Source organism: Acomys minous (assembly GCF_964271855.1).
Source record: "Acomys minous genome assembly, chromosome: 14".
In the NCBI taxonomy this organism is placed as follows: domain Eukaryota; kingdom Metazoa; phylum Chordata; class Mammalia; order Rodentia; family Muridae; genus Acomys; species Acomys minous.
The window spans coordinates 19,499,834-19,525,924 of record NC_140496.1 but is presented as its reverse complement, the minus strand read 5'-3'; the positions used below and the strand labels follow the sequence as shown (position 1 = coordinate 19,525,924).

At 46.9% G+C, this 26,091-nt stretch overlaps 1 protein-coding gene across 1 annotated transcript in view; it reads left to right on the top strand.

Moving 5' to 3' along the window:
- The first annotated feature begins 7,106 nt into the window (after positions 1-7,106).
- ZFHX3 (zinc finger homeobox 3) overlaps positions 7,107-26,091 on the top strand; it is a 277,513-nt gene continuing 258,528 nt past the window's right edge. Inside the window, exon 1 of the mRNA XM_084756936.1 lies at positions 7,107-7,500. The gene's annotated coding sequence lies outside the window, so the exon portion shown is untranslated. The remainder of the gene's footprint in view (positions 7,501-26,091) is intronic.

The following is a 26,091-nucleotide window of genomic DNA, read 5'->3' as shown; positions in this document are numbered from 1 at the left end:
CATGTGAATACGCACTCATACATACACAGAAAGCTAAAGTAGAGAAAACAGAGCAGTCAGCCCATTAGCAAATGTGGCTTTTTTTTTTCATTAGGAAAGGTTGCTAGAGTTTTGTTAGAATATTCCAGAGTGCCCACTTACCATGCCTACATTCCAGGCTCCCAAAGTTTTTTGTTTGTTTGTTTTTTGTTTTTTTGTCTTTCGAGACAGGGTTTCTCTGTGTAGCCTTGGCTGTCCTGGACTTGCTTTGTAGACCAGGCTGGCCTCAAACTCCCAGCAATCCACCTGCCTCTGTTCCCCAAGTGCTGGGATTAAAGGCGTGCACCACCACGCCCCAGGCTAGGCTCCCAAAGCTTTAATCCACTCTTCCTGGAGTCTTTCTCTCTCCTGTCAACACCTGACGAAGAGAACTGCCACCTTCCAATTCGCCCCAATCTTCGCTCCATACACCTACAGAAGAGAATAAAGCCTCATAGAATGCTGCTTATCAATGAGGTAATATCTTATTAGCAGCAGCAGCCTGTCCCATGAAAGACTGCAATGTCCACAGCTGAGGGGCAGTGATTCTAAGAGTTCAAAGCTACACACACACAGACACACACACACACATACACACACACACACACACACACACACATACACACACACATACACACACACATACACACACACATACACACACACACACACACACACACACACACACACACAAGTTCAGATGTCGTAGATTTTTTTTTTGAATGATCCCATTTGTTGCTATATTTAGTTACAACCATGAGTACTTCCGATGGGGGGAGCACATGAAGAGACTTTGCTCCAGCTGTGCACGAGGATGGGAGGAGGAGAGAAAAATGAATCACTGAAGTGTGTGTCACGTCGGCAAGCAGGGAGAAGGCAAGCAGGGCTCAACGGTGGTAGATGCAGGATAGATGGGCCGTGGTGGGCGGGAAATGAACACGGGAGTGAGAAATGGTACCAGTACCAAAGAGTGACATGATGCACCTAAAGAAAGGAGACAGAGCAATAGGCAGGTGCCCCGTGGGGGAGGGGGGATGCTGTTTCAGGTGTTTTACCTTCAGAATCCTTTGCTTTAGAGGATGCGGGGCCATCAAACTCCAACCCGTAATTGGGAAAGGTGAGAGATAGTTTTTTTTTTCCATTTTTCAAGACAGGGTTTCTCTGTGTAGCCTTGGCTTTGTAGATGAGGCTGGCCTCAAACTCACAACGATCCACCTGCCTCTGCCTCCTGAGTGCTGGGATTAAAGGCGTGTGCCACCACACCCGCCCGGCAAGAGATACTCTTATTTATGTTGGATAATAGGATTACTTCCACACTCTCCCCACTTCATGCTGCTTCTTCAAGCCAAATTCTGTCAGTCTCCTCACAGTTAATCTAGACCGAGTTGAGTGGAGAGGGGACACACACCCATCAGTCAGTTTATGTCAACTCTGATACTGACTCATTCACCTAAAACAGTTTTCAGTAGCTACCATGGGTTATAGAGTGTTCTAGAATGTGAGTGGTATGTTGAGGCCATCTATTTACTCTGCTTTATCCAGCCATTCTCCTCCCAGTAGCCCAGTTCTCAGAAATGAGGAAAAGCAATGGAAGGAAGCCAAATCCATCTGCCCGCATGGCGTTAGTGATCAGTTGGGTAGCAGCTCCTTGGAAATTGTCTATAGTGAGTCCTTTAGCTTCAGTGCAGGCCTCCTTCCTTCATCTCAACTCTCCTTGGCTCACCCTCATGCGTAATGGGCTGGTTACCATGGTGAGATGGTGAATGTTTCATGTTTCTCAAGTCCTCAAGATGGTGTCTCTGGGGAAGGGAATTCTACCAGGAGGGGCCTGCGGTCCGGAAAAGTTCCTCCCGGAAAATACCAAGACCTCCTGGAGGCTAATGGCAGACTGTACAACCCAGGATAGGTTGAACATACAACTTCCCTTGCTGCCTTCCTACCCAGCTCCACATCTACGCTCACCTCTCAAATATTTTCCAAGACTGCTGTGCTAAAAGCCCGGCAGGCTAGTGTGTGTCAAACAGAAAATAAAATAAAAGGTCTGACAACAAAAATTACTATTCAAAGAAGAAAGTATTATTTTAGGGTGACATTATTTTTCAGATTCTCAGTTTTCATTTGTTATTACATGTAGGAGTTCTGTGAACACACAGATAAGAGGGCACAATAGATATTTGACAGTGTAGTTCTTGGAACATTTGCATATCCAAGAGATTATTTCAACAAGTATACTTAGACTGACCCTATTAACCACTCACAATATTTTGTCTTGAATCCAATTCACACTCTATAGACATGTCCAATTCGTATTTCATCTCTTACGCTGTTTTCCCTTTCAGATTTTGTATTAGGAAATAAATCCATAACATCAAATTTCCTGACAACATCTGCTCTAGCTGACATGATTTGAAAGGGGATTTCAGTCATCCTAGGTTATGCTGTCTCTTAATTTGCTCTTTGGCTCACCTGAGAAGCAGCCTGTTTGATCAAGCCTTGTGTTGAAAGAGCAAGTTACTGATGCAGAATTCACAACCGGCACTGGCCTTTGCAATGCTAAGGGGTGGCTGTAAGAGCTCCCCTGAAGCCATGGGAAGACAGGGTAGCTGGAGAGAAATTCCCAGGTTTTGGAACTTGTGTCCAGGCCAGATCTGCCAAGCAAGCCAGAAGAGCACCCAAGATCAAGGTAACTCAGAGTATAAAATGTACAGCGAGAGACCTTTTAATGAAAAAAAAAAAGTGAGGGTGAAAATATTAAAGAGATTAGGTGTTACAGAGCACACCTTCAACCCTATTACTTGGGAGGCAGAGGTTGGAGTATTTCTGGGTTTGTAGTCTGCTCTACCAGGGAGCAGGCCATTCATGACTACATAGTGAGGCCATGTCTCTATCTACCTATCTATCTATCTATCTATCTATCTTATATATAATTATATACATGTATATATGTGTATTTATTTGTACGTATGTATGTACACACATACACACACACACACACACACACACACACGCTGAATAGATGGCTTGGCAGGACTGGAGATCAGATATCTAGAACCCTGTAAAAGCTAGGAGAGTATGGCAGCCTCACTGTAATCCCATTGTGCAGGAGCTGAAGACAGAATCCTCAGAGTCAGGCTTAGCCAGAGACCCTGCCTCAGTATATAAAGTGAAGAGCCGCCAAGGAAGACATCCAACATCAGCTGCAGGCCTCCACACACATGCACATGTATATACACTCACTCCTCCTTCATGTACCCACACACACGAACACATACACACACATGCATACCACAGACACGGACATATGCATATTTAAATAGGGATTGAGATACTTGGACATTTATGTCCGTAACAGCTTTACTGCAATGCCCATCAATTAATGAATGAATGAACAACATATATATATATATATATATATATATATATATACATAAATATACATATGTACATACATATATATGCACACATACATCTATGCAGTGGGATATTAGTTTGCATAAAACAGAATTAGTTCCCTTACATGCTCTAACAAGAATAAACCCTTGAAAATATTACACTCAGTGAAATATGCTGGGCACAACAGGAAAACTATTGTATGGAATCGTTTATATGAGCTGTCGAGAAGAACAAATCTGTAGAGAAAAAGTGGATTAAAGGTTTCCAGGGACAGGGGCTGAGGTGGAGGAGGAGGTGGGAGGGACATATTGCCTAATGAAGACAGAGTTTCTGTTTACAGTGATGAAAAATTTTAGAAATAGAACACAGTGATAGTTGCCTAACATCATGTGTGTGATTGATGAGCTCAAAGTCCACACTTAAGAGGCATTCAGATGGGCCGAGGAGATGGCTTAGCAAGGCTAAGGGCGAGAACAAACCAGGTAACCTGAGTTTGATCCCCAGTATCCAGGTAAAACACCAGCTGCAGCACTGTACATCTGTAGCCCCAGTGCTCCTCTGACAGGATGGGATTGGGCAGAGAACTATCCAGAAGCTTGCAGGCCAGCTAGTCTGAACTGTATGACCCTGCCTCAAAGTGGAAGGGGAGAGACAACCCCTGGAAGTTGTCCCGTAAAACCTAAAAGCCAGAGTGCAACTGGACAGGGTCATGAAAGGTTTAAGTGGGGAAGAGGAGGAGGGGGAGGAGGAAGAAGAGGAGAAGGAGGAGGAGGAGAAAGAGGAGAATGAGGAGGGGAAGAAGGAGGAAGAGGAGAGGAGAAGAAGTGTGCCAGGGCCTTCTCTGTCCCAAGCATCCCAGAAGGCACTATGACCCATTCTTCTCTTCCTGCCTGGGCTTCTCTGTGGCTGTGGGAGCTTGTTGAGAACACATACCCATGGCCGTGCCTCAAGATCTCAGCATCTATGTTTGGGCAAAGCTGCCAGCCTTGTTTGACTGAGGACACACTGGGCCAACATGCCTGACAGGGGATGAGGTTCTAGAAGCAAGTTCAGTCGCAGGTAGTGCTCCCGTCTCGAGGAAGAGACTGAACATGATGTCATATTTTCTGCCTTTTCCAGCCCGACTCCTCCCACCATCCTCCCTTTGGCTTCTGCTACTCACACATTCCCAGGAACTCCATTTTCCTCATCTTACGAAAGTGACAGAGTGCTGGACACGTTTGCAAAGGGATGAGATTCTTCTGAGACAAAACTAATTTTCAGCCTCCAGCTGGGGCTTGCGGTCATGGGGGCAGGGTAAGGTGGGGGCAGGGAGGGGGAGACTACTTTTCTGGAACCTTTTTTTTTTTTTTTTTTTAGGGGGAGCCCAGAGCTGACACAGGCAGCAGAAACAGGCAGGAGAGCAATACAGAAGTTTCCAGATCCGCAGGGGACTGTAATCACATTCCCCAACCAGGTGCTGGGAGTAGGGCTAGAGTCAAGCGGCCTTCTTGGCCAAGGGCCAACATTTCCAGTCCCCCTCCAACTGTACAGCTCCTTCCCGTCGTCTTCCCAACCAGAAGCTTGTTAACTGGTTTTTTTTTTCCCCTCCTGGGCTCTTATTCCAATTTCAAGGCCCCCTCTGCGTGTTAAACTTCAAAGAAACTTTGTCGCCCCAAGTGCAGTGTTCTATAACAAGTTGGACACTCCAAATGGCCCTGTTGAAAGGGGTTTGTTCCAATGAAGGGGCCTGGACACTTTGTTATACCCCGCCCCCTTCAGTCCAATAAAATCGCCTCGGTGTCTGGATTAAGTTGCTGAGCATCAATCCTGAACATTTTAAAGATGAAAAGCAGAACCACCTCGCCAATAGTTAAAATGTAAAATGATTACAAAATGGCACCTGGCCAGTATTTATGAATCATTGAATATGATCATAAAATCATAAAAAATAATCACCAAAAGGTAAATAAATTACCCAGCTCACTGCTTATTTTCACGTAGGGTCTGACACAAAAGCTGAAGCCATGAATGATTTATACCTGTTTTAACAATAATACTCATTTTACTGAAAGACGGTCAGCACTTGGGCTGCTGTGGGCAACATGCCAGTTGTCGAAAGGTTGATGTTTCAGCAACAATACATTAAATTATGAATAATACTGGTCCCAAAATGGAAGGTTATTAGCTCAGTATGCTTAATTAGCCCAGCTAGGACTTGGCTATCAAGTGGCAGTGCCCATTTCAAGGGCTGGAGCTACGGTGGGGGAAGGTTGCGATGTTAATGGTTCCAAGAGAGGGAGGCGGCATGAGGGCGTGTCCTTGACTTTCTTTGCATCCATGAACGTTAGAAGAGGCATCATCAGAAGCTGGGTTTAAGGGTTTGGACCATTCCTGTGGTTTACCTTGCAAACACTTCTTAGAGGGAAAGAGAAAACAGAGCCAGGAGGAGCTCGGTACTCAGTCTTGTGGCCCCACCATGATGTCAGTGGACAGCTCTTGGTTGCTGCTAAGTCTGGGTCTTGCTGAAATCACATACTCTGCCATGCTTAGGAGGGCAGACCATCAGCCCTCCTTTCGGGCAGGTATTTACTGAACACTTACTCTGATACAAACGAGGTAACACAATGAGCAGCCAGCAAGTTAACCAACTATGCAATTTTTGTATTAATTACGGTCACATGGCTCCAATGAAGGACCAGTTTAGAATGTCCACACCTGGCCTGGAGCTGGCCTATGAGTTCTTAGAGCAGGCTTCTATTTGTTCTGTCTGTCTTTCTTCTTTCTTTTAATGGTATCCCAAGCTAGTACAACACTTGCTCTTATTGCTATGTAGCCAAAGGTAACATGGAACTTGTGACTCTGCTGCCTCTATCTCCCTAGTGCTGGGATTACAGGGGCACGTCACCACACCTGTGTATGCCACACCTGGGATTGGACCTGGGGCTGCGGGTACCCTAGGCAAGGACTCTAGCAACTGAGCTACACCCCAGACCCCTTGTTTGGTCTCTAAAGGGGTCTCCTAAGGAGGTAGCATAGAAATGATTCCCATGTAGCCAGAAAGAATAGTCTAAGAGGAAGGTCAGAGGTCACTAGGGGGATTGGACAGGTACCTGCAGGTGCCCTAAGACAGCTCCTGAGTACCTACTGTGTGTGATGTGTACCTATGTTAGCGTATCCTCGGGTGCACGTGTGTGTGTGTGTGTGTGTGTGTGAGTGTGTGTGTGTGTGTGTGTGTGTGTGTGTGTGTGTGTGTGTCTACATTCAGCCCCACACCTCTGTCTGACCTCTACCCTATTTTGGCATTACTCTGCCAGATGCTCCAGGAAATTTTCCCCAAGTTTGCAGCCAGGATGCACCCATGCCATGCTGGCTCCATCTGCTAGCACAGAGCTGTCTGCAGCACCCCGCTCAGCTACCCTTAGTACCGCTAGTAGCTTGTTTGTCTAAGCCCTGAAATTCATTTTCTTTTCCCGCCTCGCTTCCAGAAAAATAAATAAAAGTGAACACATCACTCATTTAAGACGAGGGATGGAATTTAGGTTGCGTTTTTCTTTCTATTTTTATGATTAGTTAGAATTTTCCTGGGAACGCGGCCAGGAGGGCATTACAGTGAGATAATGTCCTGTATTTAATCGGAACTGCAATGGTGAGCTTTGTTCAGTGGGGAGAGCCAAAGTTAACGCGCCCTTTTTTCTGTCTTGTCTGTTTTCAAGAGACAAACCCAACCACTTGGCCCAAGATGAAGATGAGGCTGAGAGACGAGGACAGGCGTGATGGCGTGCCCGTGGACAGGCGTGATGGCGTGCCCGTGGACAGGCTGCAACTGTAACGCCATCTCCTCTCACCAGACCTGTCAGCCCCCAAGAGCGCTGAGAATCCCCAGAAGAAGCCGAGTAGAAAAGGGGCTCCCCAAAACTCTTCAAGGTGACCGGCTGTGGCTGTGCATCCACTACACTCTCCCAGCATCTTCTTCTGCAACTGTCTGACATCTGCTGGCCGGGGTACACTTCTGGCTTCCAGATGAACACTGGTCCCTCCTGGTTCCCCAGTCCCAATGCGCAAGGGGAAGCACGAGACTTTTAAGTGAACTTGGGAAGTGAGTGCCAGGTAGGCCTTGAGTCTGTATGCGCATGCGTACAGTTCCCCATCCGCCCCGCCCCCTCCCCCACCCCACTCCACCCCCACCCCACCCCCCCACCCCCACCCCCGCGCGCACCCGCCCCCCAACCAAGAGCCTCTCAGGTAAGAGGCGGCTGGGAGCTTTCTGAGTTTGGTCTCATTAGGAGTTGTTCATTCCATCGCTGCCTACGGAAAGGAGATGCCTGCAAGTGGCAAAATAGGAAAGGGATATCTTAGAGAGATGTCCTAGAGAGATGTCTGAGAGGAAGGAAGAAGACAAGAAGGGCCCAAGGACAAAGGAGGAGGGCTTTAACCTGCAGGAAGGGAGCCTGAAACTAAGCGGATGGATAGCTGCAGGTCAGCCTTTCTCTGCAAAGAACAGGGTGGCCAGGGAAGCAGGAGCGAGAGGGTACACAAAGCCTCACAGATTTACTGTTGTCCCCATTAAATTCCCAGTCTGCGGGAGCCGTCTGTTCAGGTGAAGGCAGTGGGGAGAGCAGGATGCCCCAAGCAACCCATAAATAGCAGGGTGAAGACAAAGTGTTTATTACTTAGCCTTATGAAGCCCATATAAGTGCTCTCCCAGGGTGCGTGCGTGCAGGAGCGTGTGTGTGCCATTGGCCCACGTTTGTGTCCCTGGAGTGGGAGTCCCAGACACGGCGTTCGCGCTTGGCTTGACTCTATGAAGGCATCCATTTGATGGAATGTACCGGAACAGTTCAGAGTCAGCCCAGCAAAACCTTGTGGGGAGACGGCTTGTTTTTTTCTCTTTCCTTTTCCTGTTTGCAGTGAGAACAGGGCCTTTCTCTTCTCTGCTCTTTGCTCTCCCCAAAGTTGTCTCACGAGGTCATTGCCAGATGAGAGGCTTCCTTTCAGTGCAAGGTTGGATGGAAACAATACTCTGTTTTCTGAGGGGTGGGGTGGCTTGGGGGGTGGGGGCGAGTCTGGGCCAGACTAGCCTGCTCTAAGTTTAAACAGGCTATTGTTTTAGTAAGACTGATGGTTTCTTCAGAGAGTTGGGGCTATATGATATAAAACTTCGGTGTGTGTGTGTGTGTCTGTGTGTGTGTGTGTGTGTGTGTGTGTGTGTGTGTGTGTGTAAGAGACAGAGAGAGAGAGGGAGAGGGAGAGGGAGAGAGAGAGGGAGAGGGAGAGGGAGAGAGAGAGAATATGATGCTTCTTCAGTCAATACAGAATATCAGAGAGCTGGGTCTAAACATTGTTTGGCTCTAACCTAGTCTGCATCCTCTGACACATTGCTAAGTGACTTAACCCTTCTCATCTGGCCATTGGGGTCCTTAATTCAAACTTACCTATTTATATGATACTTTCCGGGGCTGAGATATAGCTCAGTAGATATAATGCCTAGCTTGCATACCAGGAAGCCTGGGTTCGATCCCCACCGCCACCCAAACAGACATGGTGGTCCACACCTGTAATCCTTACACCCAGGAAGTAAAAACCGGAATGAGAAGATCAAAGTAACCCTTGGGTCATAGTAAGTTTAAGACAAGGCTGGATTCCATGAGACCCTGTCTTATAAGAGATACTTTCTTCATCATATATTTTTGACTCTGATTTCAATGTGCTACACTCCCATGTTCACCAGTAAACTTCAGCATGCTTGGGTTGAATAGCTTTAATATGCACAGAGGCAGTTTTGTGAGTGGCTAAGAGTTAAGGATATGTGTTGAATGTCTTAGTGGATATCTTAAAAGACTGGGTGTATTGGGTTGCTATGGTGGGTGGAGAGTGGAAGACATCTGTGCTCTTCAACGTCAACTCTGGAACCTCGGGAAGTCCTCACAGAAATCCATAGCATTTTCAGCTACGGTCATCTCAATGACCGTTAGACAGTGTCTTGAGACTTAAGTGACACTTTCCAAACATCATTTTAAAATGAGGACCCATATCCGCAAAATCCTCCTGAGCAATGAGGCTCGTCCAATAGATGGAAGCAAGTCACTAACAACTAAGGCTGACTATTCAGGATTATTATCAACAATTATCAAAAGCCATAAGGCCATGTTTCTGGGCCTCCAACACGACTAGTTAGGATGAGAGAGCTTAGCTAGGCCAGGAGTCTGGGATGTCAGGAGCTTTTGGCGCACCCTTCCTCAGTCTGGTGTTGGCCGGCCCTGCAATGTGGCACTGTATGCTGGCCTTCCAGGGAGGCACATCACCAACTGGATCCAAGAAAGGGATTCCCTGCGGTTCTGCCAAGGAGAGTATTCAGAGTCACCCCAGTGCCACTGAAGGCCTTTGCTGGCTCCTTTGTAGGTCTCCAGGAGGCAGGCTCTCCAGGAGGACTGGCCAGTGTCTTTGTCTTTTAGTAGTCCAGGCTGGCCTCCAATTTGCAATCTTCCTTCATGAGTCCTGGGATGGCAGGTTTCTGCCAACAAAACCCTGTTCCTAATGTCCTTTATACAGCGCCTGGCATTGCTGTCTGCCTGGTGGGGGATCTTGACCATTTCCTTAACTTCCTCTGAACCCTTCTTCCATTTCCCCCTTAATTCATCCCTTCTATACATATTTATTGAATACATGTTTTGTGACAGCACTGGCCAAACACACAGTACACATATGTGTGTCCATGTGTGCATACAGACATTTCTATGAACATGTGAATATGTGTGTTCATGTGTACATGTGCATACACTTAAAAAAAAAAAAGTACCCCAAGCCCACACTACTTTCTGCATCATAAGAAAAATGATCAAATAGACAAATAGCCATAAACATTATTATTTTAATTTAATGTTTTATTGTATGTATGTGAGTGCATACCCATGAAGGGATAGACATAAGAGGGCAGAGGGGGATGTTGGGTACCCTCCTCTATCACTATACCATATTCTTTTAAGACAGTGTCTCTCACTAAACCCAAAACTTGCTGTTTTTCAGCCAGGCTGGCTGGGCAGCAAATTCTCCCAATCAAACTAGCCCTGCCTTCCCATCACTGTGCGTACAGGCATGCATGGCCACATTCACCTTTTTTTTTTTTTTTTTGCCATAGGTTCTGGGGATCCTAACTCACATCCCCATGCTTGCAAAGAACGCTCACTAACTCATTGGGCCATCACCCTTGACCAGATACAACCATTGCTTGGCAGAGTTATTACAATAAACTTGGAGGCTGCAGAGCAAGGATGGAGTAAGCAGCCTGAGGAGTGGGGGAGGGGTTGGAGATGTTTCAGGGTCCTGTTGATGGGAAGGAGGCTAGGATTCCCAGCACAAAAGGTACAGCACATCTGTGTGCACTGCATGTGGGATCTGGGAAGGGATGAAGGCTGGAGGTAACGGTTGGGACCACCAAGGCACAGAGCAAGCACAGCTTGTGTTAAGGACTTATTTGTTCATTTTTGTATCCTGGAGACACTTCCCCAGACTTAGACGCTGATGAGGAAGATCTCCAAACCTTGCAGTCATTAAGAAAACACTCAGTATCACTGCGTGCCCATCTCCCGGGGCAACATGGGGCCTTGGGCTTCGTGTCTGAAAAATGAAAGCCCTGCTGGTATGCTCACCTTATCTAGAGATGAATCTGGAGGCAGGGCTTTCTGCTGTCAGATGCCTGCCCTGATTCATGCTAGGCCCTGGGTGTTCAGTGGTTAGTGCAGCTCCTGCACTCACAGTTTGACTACAACGTGGTCACCAGTGTGGTTTGCACTAGATGTCTTTTGTTTGATTTCTCCTCAGCAAAAGGTAAGTGTAGCGGGCTGGGGGACACAGTTTGGTCAGTAGAGTACTTACCTAGCATACTTGAAGCCTGGTCATCATATAAGCTAGATGTGGTGGCGCGTACCTGGAATTTTTAGCACTCAGGAGCTGGAGGCAGGAATATCAGGGACTTAAAGTTGTTCCTGAAGCCAAGCATGGTAATGCATGCCTTTAATAATATTAGGTACATATAAAGGTGCACGCCTTTAATAATGTACTTTTAATCCCAGCACATGGGAGACAGAGGCAGGTGGATCTCTGTGAGTTTGAGGCCAGCCTGGTCTACAAAGCAAGTCCAAGACAGCCAAGGCTATACAAGGAAACCCTGTCTTGGGAAGAAAAAAAACAGGATGACAGATTAGAATGTTATGGGACTCTATTAGCAAGTGGCACACCCACATCCTCTTTCTTGAGATTATTTTGTTCTTGTTACTTTGAGCTCTTTTCAGTAGTAAAGAATGGGGTCTCCAAATTCTAATACATCCTGAGTTTTCATATGGTTCAAAGATACATGCATGTGTGTGGTGGCCAGGGAAGGACACTGAGTGTCCTGCTTGATCACTCTCTGCCTACTTTATTGAGACAAGGTCTCAAACTGAACCTGGAGTGCAACGACCCTCTTTTCTCTACTCCCAACAACACTGGGGTAACAGGTATACATGCAGCCATGCTCAACTTTTTAATACAAGTGCCAGGGATTTGAACTCAGATCATTGTGCTTGCACAGCAAATGCTCTTACCCTCTGCTTCATCTTCCTAGCCCAAGGGAATATTTCAAATTATAGGGGATTCCAAACCCTTTAAAATGAAGACAGATTTTCATTTCATCTTATAACCTGTATTCACATCACCATTATATATAGCCTAGAATATAAGAAAGATATCTATATCTATATCATATTATATATTATATTTTTCTTATATGTAAAATTGAGGTATGGAGAAGAACAAGTGAAGAATTCCTCGGACAAAATGAGAGTTAGAAAGCCAAGCTCAAGCAGAGCTTTGGGGACCAGGTAGGCATGGCAGGTTATAATACTATTGGGGTGTGAATTCATGTAACCAATGAGGTTCAAACCATTATCAGGTGGGTTTTAGAAGTTCAAGACAATCAAATGCATAGACTCAGAAGACCAGGGAAGCTGAGACAAGGGCAGAATTATCAATAGTAGTTCCTTGTTCCAGCCGGACATGGTGGACACGGTGGTGCAGGCCTTTAATCCCAGCACTCAGGAGGCAGAGGCAGATGGATCGCTATGAGTTCGAGGCCAGCCTGGTCTACAAAATGAGTCCAGGACAGCCAAGGCTACACAGACAAACCCTGTCTCAGAAAACAAACAAACAGGCAAACAAACAAAGGCTATCCTTCTTCCTTCTGTTGCAGTATCCAGGCTGACAGTGATTAGAGAGCCTTGACACAACTGAGATGCTGAAAGGGACGTCATATTCCTCAGGATCCATGATCAGGGTGCAGGACCAGAGTCTAGCTGGAAAGAGCCGGAAGCAGGAAGACACGGTTCATTATTCAGCTTCTGTATTTGGACGGGACCTAGCCCTGGGCGCAGATCTTAACAGGCTGCACAGACATACACTAGATTTCAAAGTCAAACACTGTCACACCTTAGAGGATGAACTTTTGTGTCCTAATTGCAGATCTTCTTGTCAGTTATCTCAATAAAGGTTTTCAATTAAAATTATCCTAAATGCTGCTTGTGAGGACTCCAGGTTTGAACGTGTGTGTGGTTCTAGCCCCAATCTAGAAATTCTGGCATCACAAAACTACCCACTGTGCATCTGTAAAGTAACTCACAGGGTATAAAATAGGATTCTTAGTGCTTCTGCAATCAAGCATCAGCAAGAAGATTGAAAGCGGAAGCTGCTGGCTGGGTTGGATGACAACGTGGAAAAGCAGTAGAAAGGTCTGGAACACTCATCACAGCTATAGGTCCGCACTCAGAGTGGCTGCCTGGAAAGGTGCCTGCTGAACTCCACTCAGAAGGCGAGATTGCTTCTGAGGAAGGACTCCAATATGACCTTGTAAGACAAAATGGGCGCAAGATGACAGCTTCTTTTTGTTTGTTTGTTTTTCAGGACAGGGTTTCTGTGTAACCCTGGCTGTCCTAGAACTCACTCTATATTCCAGGCTGGCCTCAAACTCATAGAAATCCTCCTGCCTCTGCCTCCCAAGTGCTGGGAATAAAGCCGTGCACCATGACCAACAAAAAATAAAATAAATATATTTTTTCAAGTTACTTGGCCCATAGTAGCCACATCCTTTCACAGGTGCTCACCCATTCTGTCTTCTGTATCAGGACATCACTTAGGTATGTTACCGATGGAAAGGCTAGGATGTAGAAAGAAAGATCACATCTTACTGATATGTTTGTGTCATCACAGGGGTTCTCATACAACTAAGCCCATAAAAACCCTTATTATGTCTGATTTTGCCATGACCACAGACCACCAGTAAAGCTGTCCTGTTTCAGGCACTGAAAGCTGACATAGTCTTTTTTGTTGTTGTTGTTGTTGTTGTTTTGTTTTGTTTTGTTTTTTGAGACAGGGTTTCTCTGTGTAGCCTTGGCTGTCCTAGACTCACTTTGTAGACCAGGCTGGCCTCGAACTCACAGCGATCCACCTGCCTCTGCCTCCCGAGTGCTGGGATCAAAGGCGTGAGCCACCACGCCCGGCTGACATAGTCTTAATGTGCACATTTGTAGTGCTTCTCCAGAGTTTCAGGTTTAGCAAATATGAAGTAAGGCCTAAGACTCTGGGTCTATTTAAATATCTCAGCAGAGGCTGCTGCAAACATCACAGGTGGTGCGGCTTGAGCATCAGAGATCTCTTCCTCATGGTCTGGAGGCTGGAAGTCCAAGCTCAGAGTGTCTTCCGTGTCATTGTAAGAGTCCTCTCTTAAAACAGATCCAAATGCTCAGTGGACAAACTAAAGCTTCCCAGGTCACTGTTTGGGAGGCGCTCCTTGCCTTACACCCCACAAGCTGCTCCCCATGAGGTTTAAGCGAGTAAAATGCCGGTGCCATTTACTCTCCCAATGTCGTCACAGAAACCTCATGATTTACACTTAGCCTTTTTGGTTTTGTTTATTTGTTTGTGACAGGGTTTCCTCTGTGTAGCCTTGGCTGTCCTGGAACTCACTCTGTAGACCAGGCTGGCCTTGAACTCACAAATCTGCCTGCCACTACCTCCTGAGTGCTAGAATTAAAGCACCCCCCATCCCCACCCCGAAGCCCCCCCCTCCCTCTCCCCTCCCCCCTCCCCCCTCCCCCCCCATCTCGGGATTTACACTTTATCTTGAATGGCAACTTTCTGAGAGTCAAAGAGGAAGCAAGAAGGCAAAGGATCCTAGAGCCCAGTCACATGACCAACACTAGAAGGAAGTGGCATTTACCCCACTCAGAAACATCAGAGATAGGAAAAGAGTCAGGAAATTAAACTTGTTCTGGGTGGCCTCAGAAGATGACCAAGAGCATCAACGTAGACTCAAAATAGCAACCATCCTTCTTGAATGGTCAGAGCCGTCACCCGCACTGGAGGGGGTTCAAGACGGCTAGATCCAGAACATGCTTAGCTGAGTCGTTTAAACTGGAGCTGTGGCTTAGCCAGAGAGCGCATATCTCCACGCGTGCAAGAATCTGACAGCACCAAAAATTAAACAATAAAGAAAAAGTTCTTTCCGAGTTGGGCAATGAATAAGAGGATCGCAAATGGAAGAGGCAGTAGCATCAGGCAACTGTTGTTTATGCTGTTGGGGTTCAAACTTGGGGCTTAGTGCATGCAGAGCAGGTGCTGTACCACTGAGCAACACCCTAGATCTGTGGTTTAGTAAGAGAGAGAATCGAGCACACGTTCTGTGCTGGCTAGTTTTATGTCAACTTGACACAAGCGACAGTCATCTGGGAGGAGGGTACCTCAATTGGAAAAAAAAAAATGCCTCCAGAGATGGGGCCATAGGTGAGCCTGCAGACCATTTTCTTAATTACTGACTGAAGTGGGAGGCCCAAGCCTATTGTGGGTGGTATCTCCCTGGCCCAGCAGTGCTGGGTTCTATAAGAAAGCGGACTGAGTAAACTATGAGGAGCAGCAAGCCAGTAAGCAGCACCCTCCATGGCCTCGGCATCAGCTCCTGCCTCCAGGTTCCTGCCCTATTTGAGTTCCTGCCCTGATCACTTTTCAGTGATGAAAGGTTACATGGGAATGTGAGTGGTGAAGTAAACCCTTTCCCTCCCCCAAATTGCTTATGGTCGTGTGTTTCATGACAGCAACTTTAGGAGCTAAGAGATGTCACTGTCACGAAGCAGAAAGAGAGAAAAGCAAACAAACAGTCAGACAGATGGGAGAGGGGCTGGCTGTGTCGCTCGGTCTGTTAAGCGGTTCCCTAGCATGGACAAAGCCCTGGCACGGTGCAGACCAAGCATGGCAAACACACCTGAAAATCCCAGCACTAGAGAAGATCAGAAGTTCAAGGAGGGAAGGGGAAAGACATTCACTGGCCTAGAGTTTGCAAAGTAGACCAGGCTAGCTGAGAATCCATGGAGATCGGCCCTACCAGCACCCAAGTGCTAGGATTACAAATGCACACATTTTACAGGTATATTTCCCAACTCTTTGGTTTTTTTTTTCTCCTCCTTCTTTTTAAACTTAAAAAAAAAAAATTAAAAAAATTTTTTTTCTTTAAAAAAGACAGGTGTTTGCCACATAGGCCAGCCTAGCGGGAAACTTACCATGAAGCCAACACTGGCCTCACTCCTGCTGATCCTGTTTCAGCCTCCCAGCAGCAAGATTTCAGGCATCTGCTACCATGCTTGCTTGTTCCTGAGCCCTTGAACGAGTAGCTTTCTTCCTTAAAGGGGAAGTCCCCAAACCCTTAAGATCAAGAGAAGTGCCCAAGACACCAGAAAATTAATTTTGATGGTATCACCTTTGGGCTCCCATCGCAATCTTCACAGAGTTGGGCCTTTTATGATTTTGAAGTTGTGTCCACGCCGTGTGTATTCTGAAAATGTTGAATTTTTATTAAGCTCGGAGATTTCAGGAAGTTTGTAGCCCCTGGGGCTACTATAATTTACGGTAAGAGCTAGAAGCACAGAGGTCGTTCATATATTTTTCTCATTTGCTTCCTTAGTAGGTTTGCAATGTTTCTGGAAAATCATGGCTTTGGCCATGACATTTACAAAACTGACACAATCTGAAAATTCACTATACCTGTCTCCGGCCTTGAACCCATTCATTTCCAAAACCTCTTCAGAGATGCTAAGTGCATGGACAATATCTGGAAATGGGCTTGTCAAGGTAGAGGTCATGTGCCTTGGCCATTTGCTTCCTCATAGGTTTTTTGCAGGATCAACTCAACACTAAAAGCCCCCCTTTTAAAAATAGTGTTGTTTTTTCTTTTTTTCTTTTTCTTTTCTTTTTTCTTTTCAGGGCAACATTGATTATGAGAGAATCTGATAAAGTCAGGGGAAAGGCACTTTACTTTTAAGAAAATTGGAAAGATAAAGAGAGCAGGATTCATGCGTCTATTTTTAAATGGAAAAGGGAAGTGTGTCATGTCCTAAACTTGCAATGTTATATGGTGGGGGTGCAGACGATATCGCTAAATCAGCATTTCTAGAATAATCTGTAGTGAATACAGTGTTAGGGACTTAGATTGCTTGACAGACAGAGCAAGTCCTGTCAAGCTGATCCATTTCCTTCCATGAAAGAGTAACAAGATTTTAGTAGATTGAGAGGGCATGATAAATGTATCCTGTGTTTTATTTAGCAAGGTGCTTGAACCTGCTCCATCCACCCAACATCTTTGTCAATAAATCCTGAAAATTTGAAGATGGGCATTAGATGTCCAGGGGTATTTGTCCTCCAACGAAGAGATCCTCCTCCCCTCCCCAGAGTCCTTACAGCGGAGGGAAGACACTGACCTCCCGCTTTGAGAGAAAGAAATATTGGTTGGTCCCCTCAAAGGAGCTTCTGAATCCTGACCAATGGATCTGACATGTTTGCCATTTGTGGGTTTGATCGCTGTCATTCAAATATGCTTAGAGAGACTGGTCATAGGAGCACGTCTTTAATATGAGCGAGTGTGTCGGTGGGGGAGTCGTTCATGCTTCTGGATCCTGTTGCGAACCCCTTCCTAGAGCTCCCAACAGGACTGGTGCCCAGGCCTCTCTATCACCCAAAGACAGAAAAAGGGAAACAAGAGGAAAGAAATAACTGAAGTGAGCTAAAGCGAAAGATACCTATCTTTGTTGTTAGAAATTCTGTTCTGGGGGCTGGAGAGATGGCTCAGCGGTTAAGAGCACTGACTGCTCTTCCAGAGGTCATGAGTTCAATTCCCAGCAACCACATGGTGGCTCACAACCATCTATAATGTGATCTGATGTGCACTGTATACATAATAAATAAATAAATCTTTTTAAAAAAAAAGAAAAAGAAAAAGAAATTCTGTTCTGGCTTAGGATGGAAGGGGTGAGGATTTGACTCACTGGACAGATTGCTTGCTTAGCAAGCTTGAAGCCCTGCATTCCCCACCCCAGGAATAAACCAGGCGTGATGGCGCGTACCTGTAATGTCCATGCTCCAGAGGCAGAGACAGAAGATCAGGAGGCCAGGGCCATTTTTGGCTATATAACAAATTCAAGTCAAGCCTGGGTTACATGAAGAGCCTGTATTAAAAGAACGTAAACCAAGAATAAATTAATAAAGGAAAAAAAAAAGAACGTAAACAACTAAAAAGTTATGTCTCAGGAGGGCGTCTGTTGCTAGTGACAATGGTGATAGTATTTTTTATGGTTGTCCCTTGGATTTCCACGTCCTTTCTCTTTGCAAATCCAAGTGTTTTAAGAACGGTCACATCATTTAACGCTATTCAATCTTGCTATCTTTCCTAAAGATGTCTGCCAGGCATGTACTTGTGTGCCTCATGTTTTGAAAACTCTACAGCTACCAGGTGCCCATATGAAGAGAAAGTTTGTCTTTGATTATATATCTTTACCTTATTGCCACATTTCCCCAAAACTACCAGATTTAGCCCAGAGTCAAATAATACCTTTTTAAAAAATCTCATCTTTGCTTTGGTCCCTCTATGTAGTCAGTCATTGGCCTTCACAGTCCAACCCTGTGGTGCCAACCGGTCAGGATACCAGAACAGTATTAATCACTGCCAATCACCTGCCATGCGCCAGGCATTGCGTTAGACGCTTTCTATTTACCATCTCATTTATTCCTAAACCAACCCGGTGGGGTACGGTGTACTGTTCTCTCCGCATTACAAGGAAAAAGTACACTACAAAGATGAAGCCACTAAGAGTGGGAGGCCACCTGGGTCTCAGGGCAGCATTGGGACTAAATGCCAAGAGTGGGTGATTTTTCCACTCTCAGTTTTTGTTTCATTTTATCTTTATATTTGTTTGTTTGTTTGTTTTGTTAAAGATACTGAAGGCTTTGAGATGGCTCAGTGGGTAAGGATGCTTGCTACCAATCCTGAGGAACAGTGGTAGAGCTATGGCATATGTACAATCACTCCCCATCCGGGCCCCCCGTCCCCCCCCCCCCCCCCCGTCCCCACACACACATGAAAGAAGGGAGGAAGGATAGATTCAAGGTGTTCTTGGGTAATTCTTTCTTGCAATGATCTACTTTCCTCTGTGTTTTGTAGTTGCTTTATTTGGTTGCATTTTGTACATCACCGATGACACACCTATCTCTGGCTTGTGCACTTCTGCAAGTGCTTTTAGCTGGAACCTGCACTTGGCCCGAGTTATCAGCATTGTCTCTCTATCCTGGCCATTTATCTTGAGAGAGGAGAGTGGTAGAGAGGAGAGAGGGAAAGGAAGAGAACTCCTGAATGTGTAAACAAAGCTTACCTTTCAGTTTTTACTTATGATAAAAAAGGAATTACTGGTGGCGCACGCCTTTAATCCCAGCACTTGGGAGGCAGAGGCAGGCAGATCTCTGTGAGTTCAAGGCCAGCCTGGTCTACAGAATGAGTTCCAGGACAGCTAGAGCTGTTATACAGAGAAACCCTGTCTCAGAAAAAGAAAGAATGAAAGAAAGAAAGAAAGAAAGAAAAGAAAGAAAAGAAAAGAAAAAGGACTTGCCAACCTACCCTGGTCAACTGTTTCTGCCCAGGCCACATTGCCCAACAAAAGTTGAGATTCTGTTTTGTTTTTCTATTTTGTTTTAACATGAGAATTGTTTGGGGTGGGTGTATGCATGTGGTATATGCATGTATGTGCTCAGGTGTGTGCAGGTATGTTTGCCCATGCATATACACACACGGAGGCCAGAGGTCTCCCTCTCTTGAGCTCCACCTTATTTCTTACACAGGTGCTCTCACTTATCCTGGAGATGACTGTTTTGGCCAGACTGACCGGCTTGATGGCTCTTTTATCCCCAGTGATGGAGTTGTAGGTTCATCTACCTTATATGGCTTTTTAGGTAGGCACTGGGATATGAGCTCATGTCCTCCTCCCTGCAGAGCAAGTACTTTACCCACTGGGCCATCTGTTCACCTCCAAGAGCGCGTGCATGTGTGTGTGTGTGTGTGTGTGTGTGTGTGTGTGTGTGTGTGTGTGTGAAGTAAGTCATAATAGTATGACGACACTTGTAAAATAATGAAGAACCAGATCTTAGTGAAGCAGTCGATGGAATTCCCAAGCCACGTTCATTCACCCATTCCTCCCATCTGTGCTAAGCATCTCTTTATGCTCAGGACTGGAGTCATTATTTGCAATCGGTGTGGTCATCATCGCTGTCGTCGTTGTCATTATCATTATCATTATCCCCCTCTTCACCATGGCTGCATCCCTGAGTACCAATTAGCAGCGTGGGCATTTGTGGAGACATGCACAATGTATACTCCATATGGCGTCTATCTGCTAGGAAGCAGGTGGAGCAGCTCGTAACACGCATGCCGGATCTATTCACGAATGCAAGGGCATTCCCCATGCTACCACAGTCAAAAGGCTGGGAAGAGCTGGCGGGAGGAAGTGAACCTGAGCACAGTGGTACCCCAGACCATTCCAAAGCTGAGAGGTGCCATAAAAAAAAATCTAACACCCCCGGCCCCCACCCCCCGCTTCCCTGCTCCTGTTCTTTCTCCTCCCCGCCTTCCTCACCACCACCATGGGTAGCCATGACTGTCTTCTACCTTTTGTTTGAAGAGATGGTTGAAGATTGGACATGCTGGGGTCCACTGACACAGGTGTCTCAGACCCACAACTGAGGGCCCAGAGTAGGAAACTTCATTGAAAGAATGAAGGTAACATCGAGACCCCCTGAATACTATTGTATTTGGGCTCAGGACCCCTCAAATTATTCAGTCAACAGGGCTTAGTTGTCTGCTACACAATGCACAAAGACAAGCGGGTGGCCTATAACATTCAGAGGTTTAAAATTAGGTATGGCACCAAATACGTAAAACCTATCGAAAGTTCTAGATTCCTGGCATGTGCAAAGAAGGTTTGGGTGTTGGTGAACCTGTGAGAGATGCATCTGTGACTCAGTCCTTTCCACACTGAACTTCACTCCCCGCTTTGTGCCTGAGTCCGCGGTTTCTGAAAGGCGACCTTACAGTGTCTGAACTCTCCTCCCTAATGGGCTAACAGCACCTTCACTATTGCACAGTACTGCAAGTATCTTTCAGGAATCAGAGATACAGCCAACCATTGGGGACTACTCTTGTAGCGTTCAAGGTCTCACCTGGGATTGATCTACGGGAGGCTGTATGTAGGTGAGACTTTCCGTATTGCACAGCAGTAAACACACCCATCAGTGCACTAGGTTCTCCCAGTAGAGTCTCACCTTTACAAGCGTTGGGGATGATGAGTTCACACCTAACTAATGACTTCTTAATAGCCTCGCTCTGGTGTGACCTTTCCATGCCTCTTTTTTAACCCCCCCCCCCTTGCCCCCAGAATAAAAGGTAGGCAAGCCCAGATGACAAGCTAGGGCAGAGGGAAGGGAGGGAGTGAAGTAGGAAGATGTGATTTCTGCCCCCTTTGGCCAGGGAGTTTCCTTTGATCCCCTGGCTGGGGCTCCATACCTTGCTGTCTGCCTTCAAAGCAATTTCCAGGGGCACCCTATGTCTACCTTTTGGTGAGAATAAATAAACAGACCGAGGCTCCCACGTCTTTATTAAACATTTCCTCCACATTGCATGCGTTGGCACTGCGCCCATGTGCACCAAGAAGGCTCTCCCGAGCAGCTGGACCCCACAGCCCTGCCGCACAGTTCCCCTTACAAATAGCCCTTTGAACAGGCAGGAGGCACCTGCATTGACCATGGCAAGCCTTGCTGCTGTCATGGCTTTCCAGCTTGTGCAGTTCCTGGCTGCAAGGCTGCCAAGAAGACTCTTTATACCCTCACTGAGCAAGAACTGGCAGAGAAGTCCGCGGCTGCTTCCACGCATGGTCAGGAACTGCTGGGGTGCACAGCCTGGCTATGGGGAAGTAAGGGTACCCCCTGGCCAACAGCTATGATGAAACTGTAGGACTGCAACCAGGAAGAGAAAAGGCTGATCATAAATAAATAAAAAGGGCATGTTTGACCAAACCCCCAACCCCTAAATCTTGAAGGCCACTGGAGCAGGAAATTGAGTGGCTGGTTGGAGCAGCCTTGCTCTCCCTACTCCACCTCCACACCCCGCCCTAACCTGAAAGGTTTCTCTGGGCTAAGAGGGTTTGTTTGTTTTTCCCCCTTTAATTTAGAAATTTCAAAGATACAGAAAAAAGAGGAAGTGCATTTTTTAAAAAAACACACTGAACACTCAATGGCCACAGATCCTGAGTGATACTGAAAGAGGAAGGATTGGATGGAGAAGGAAAAGGAAAAAGCCTGCGTGTATGTGTGTGTGTGTGTGTGTGTGTGTGTGAGCGTGTGTATGTGTGCGCGCACACGTGCCTGCCTGCGCGCCTGCATGCACAGGATATTATCTGAGACAGCCTAGGAAAAGGGAAAACAAAGGCAAGCATGGCATGAGAAAGGCAGAAATAAGTGGGAGAGATATATGAGTGTTGGGGGAGGGGCGCTCAGGCAATGGCTGGGAGCAAGGATACGGGAATGCTGGCTGAGAGGCAGGCCGCAAGCACACGTGTGAGGGGGAAGCAGAGGGAGAGAGGGAGGGTGGGAGGGAGGGAGGGAGGGGGAGAGAGAGAGAGAGAGAGAGAGAGAGAGAGAGAGAGAGAGAGAGAGAGAGAGAATGATGTCAGCATTTCCTTCTGGGTTGGTCACGTGGTCCTTGCCAGGTAAACAGACTGGAAATAGACTCCATAAAAGCAGCCTGCTGAGGAAGGCAGAGGCGATGGCTTCACCCTTTCCTCTCTGCTCCATCTTCAACTAGCAGCTCCCCCACCCTCCCCGGCCCTCCCCCCTTCTCCCACCCTCCCCTGAGCTGAGGCAGAATTGTGCTCTTAGGGCCCAAGGAAAGAGACCCAAGGACTGAGAGTGATTTGCTTCTTTGTAATTAGGCCAAGGAGTTTAGAGACAATTTGAGTTTTCAAAAATAAACAAATCAAATAAAACCGAGGTGGGATGGATGGCAAGCTAAGCTTGATGCTGTGTCTTCCTGCTTGGACAGGTCAGAGGAGGTTAGGATGAGGAATGAATTGGGAGGGGCAATTCAGAATGAGGCTCAGATGCTGTCAAGGCGAACACGGAGGACTCCAAAGGTCCAGGAATCCAATGCAGCTCAGTGTGTGACAGAAGGGAGGGAGGGAAGCCACACAAATAGATGAGGTCAAAAGGTAGATTGAGCTGGCCGTGGTGACACAGTAATCCCAGCACACAGGAGGCTGAACCAGGAGGATTAGGAGCCGGAAGACACCCTAGGTTGCTTAATGGGCTTTCTTAAAACAAAACATGACTTTGAAAGCCCTGCCCGGCTCCTTGATACATATAAATGGGTCCCTGTGTGTGGGGGGGGCCTCCTCCCCTCCCTGGCTAGGCGTGGCAAGACTTTAGGGCACATTCAAATGCAAAGGAGTGGTGGTGGAGTAGGCCGTTAATCCCAGCACTCAGGGTGCAGAGGCAGGTGGGTCTCTGTGAGACGGAGGCCTGCCTGAGACAGACCAGAGCTATGTAGAAAGACTCTGTCTCAAGAAAGCCAACCAACAAACCAATAAATAAATAAATAAATAAATAAATAAATAAATGAGCAAACTTGATCTGAAAAGCTAATGGAAGAGAACAGATAGATTTTCCTGTCTAGGAAGCTTTAGGACCGACCCAACATTCACAGTGTCAATGGGTTGTGGGTTCCTATTCCTGATAGTCAGACCTCTGCATGTTGGATAAAATTATCTTTTAGGTCATCCCAATTTGCATAATTTTGGATCGGAAAGGTATACCTTTTTTTCTCTGGCCCAGGCCTGTGAGAAGTAGGATGATCAGCTACCTGTGTGTCCTGGGAGGGACAGAGTTTCTGAGGTGCAAGTGTAGGCCTGGGCAGTGCCAGACAAATGGCAGTAACTTGGCAGTCCTAAAAGAACAGCAGGGCTTATCCAGATAGAAGCAAGAAGAGAAGATATGCCCCTGTGCGAGACACAAGACCTCTTAACTTTGCTTTTCCCTACTTCTGTTCCCTCTCTGTTTGTTTTCTTCAGCCATCTCTGATGAGTTTATAACAGGAAGCGCTGTGCTTCAAAATGAACTGGGGCATCCGGTGTGTCTGTAGTTAAGACATCGGAGGCGTGCTTTAGTGGCACCAGGGGAACGGGGTACATAAGATGTTGTGGATGGCATTCCTCTACCCCCACCCCATTAGCTCCTCTTCTGAGTGAGGGGCGATGAACTAATGCACACACATGTACTTTCAGCCCCGGGGTTAAAAGATGGATATTTGATCCCTTCCTCTGGTAACAGCATACGTCACTCTGACACCACTCCTAGCACTGAGTTATTTTTGCAGCACTGTGTAATTGGATTGCCTCGTCAGAGGTGCTTCCTTAGCAGGACTTTCAGCAGCCCTCCATATGGGCCAGGCCAGCCCTGTCCAGTGGCACGCACCCACCCACACTTGTGTAGCTTTAGTCAGAGTCAACCAGCTAACCACAGTGAAGGGAGATCAGCATGGGGTCAAACACTGTAGAACCATCCAGAAGGGTGGTTATGACCTGGTTGATACCTATAAGGCAGGAGCTGGCAACATACACACACACACACACACACACACACACACACACACACACACACACACACACTTTTCTACTCTAAGGTCTGCAAAGCCCAAGCTCTCATGTACCCAAGAAGCATGCCTGCCCTTTGAGTGTTGCTGTCATCAAATTCCCAGCTTACTGGATTTCCTAATATTTTTTCATGAGTGCTTGGTCATCTGATTATCCCTGTTAGCCTTGATGACTCACAAGAAGTAAGGCACTTGTCCCAGCTTCAGGCAGACTGAGACAATTTGCAAAGGAAAGCAAGAAGGTCCAGTAGGGAACTACCCCCTCCCTCAAGGAGTAGCTTGGGTTGACAAATCTGGGGCACACTGGGGCAATTCTTCAGGGGTTATACCCTTGCAGACATCCTGGGTTTGTTGATGTTGAGATATTTCCTTGTTGCTTCTGTCGCAGAGAGCATCCTTTTTTTTTTTTCTGCCCAGTGACTGTATCCTACCCTTGAATATCAGCCCCGAAACTATGCAAAACTGAAGAGTGTTTTGCATCCCTTCCCCACCCCTTTCCGCACTGCACCCCTAGCTTTCCTCTTCCAGGCAAGCACCTTGCTTCTCTTGCTTTGACAAGAGGCAGCTGGTGTAAAGCCCGCAGAATCTGGTTCCCAGTTTAAGCCAAGCAACTTGAAAGCTGTGTGGCCTTAAAAGCGAGCAATGTAGCCTCTCTGAGTGTAATACTTCTCTTGTAGGGGGAAAAAAATGGAACCCAGAGCTTTTCCCCCTAGGGCCTCTAGGAGAAACGAGTGCAATTACACGTACAGCAGATGGAAGGGAACCTCACATAGCAGGTGCTCAGGAAGTGGAGAGGACTCCGGGAGAAGAGAAAATAGACGCTTGCTTGCTTGCTTGCTTGGCTTCTGAGAACAAACCCCCATCACTATTAAACCTCCACTCATCATGTCGATTTGAATTTCAGCATCATTGGGCTGGAGGGGAAGAAGAGATTCCCTTGGTCCTAGGATCTCTGGGATAGAACCTCCATGGCTATTTAATAATAAGCTTCCCGCCTAAAAACTGCTACACACACACACACGCCCCCCCCCGCCCCCCCGCAGGTCGTCTTCCTGAAGACCCATTTCTTTCACCTGTGCCAAGCTTAGGGTCAAAAAGAATGCAAGGATCAAAAAGAAAAGGGCCGGGCATAGTGACCCCCGGTGTGAATCTCGGGGCCGGCCTTCTGGTTGGATCCTACCGGGCAGGGGATACCAAAAGGAAAATGAGGTAGTCAGAAACAGCTACAGGCAAGTAAGTGCGGAGGCCGGGGGCGGAGGGGGGGGGCGGCGAGGGGGGTGTTTGAGAGATTTCCCCAGGAGCTGGGGGCAGGGAAGAGCCGGCACCTCTGGCTTCCAGTTGCTGAAGTAAACAAACACCAGGAGCCTATCCTATTGACTGCACCTGGAGGGGGCCTGGATGAGGTGGCCCACGGCTTGTGGCAGCGTGCACTGCTCTCCCAGCTGGCAGGAAGCCCTTCCCTGAAGACTGTAAGTCTAACCTTTAGCATTCAAGTGTCGGGGGCTGAAGTGTCGTTATAAGCAGTTCTTCCCGCTGTAGCGTTCCCAGACTTCAGGAGGAGGAGGGTCGGCGCAAATCCTCCCGCTTTCTTTTCTTTTTATCCTCCCAGACAAAACGCGCGAGGGAGGGAGATGCTCAGAACTAGGCACGCAAGACACAGGCAC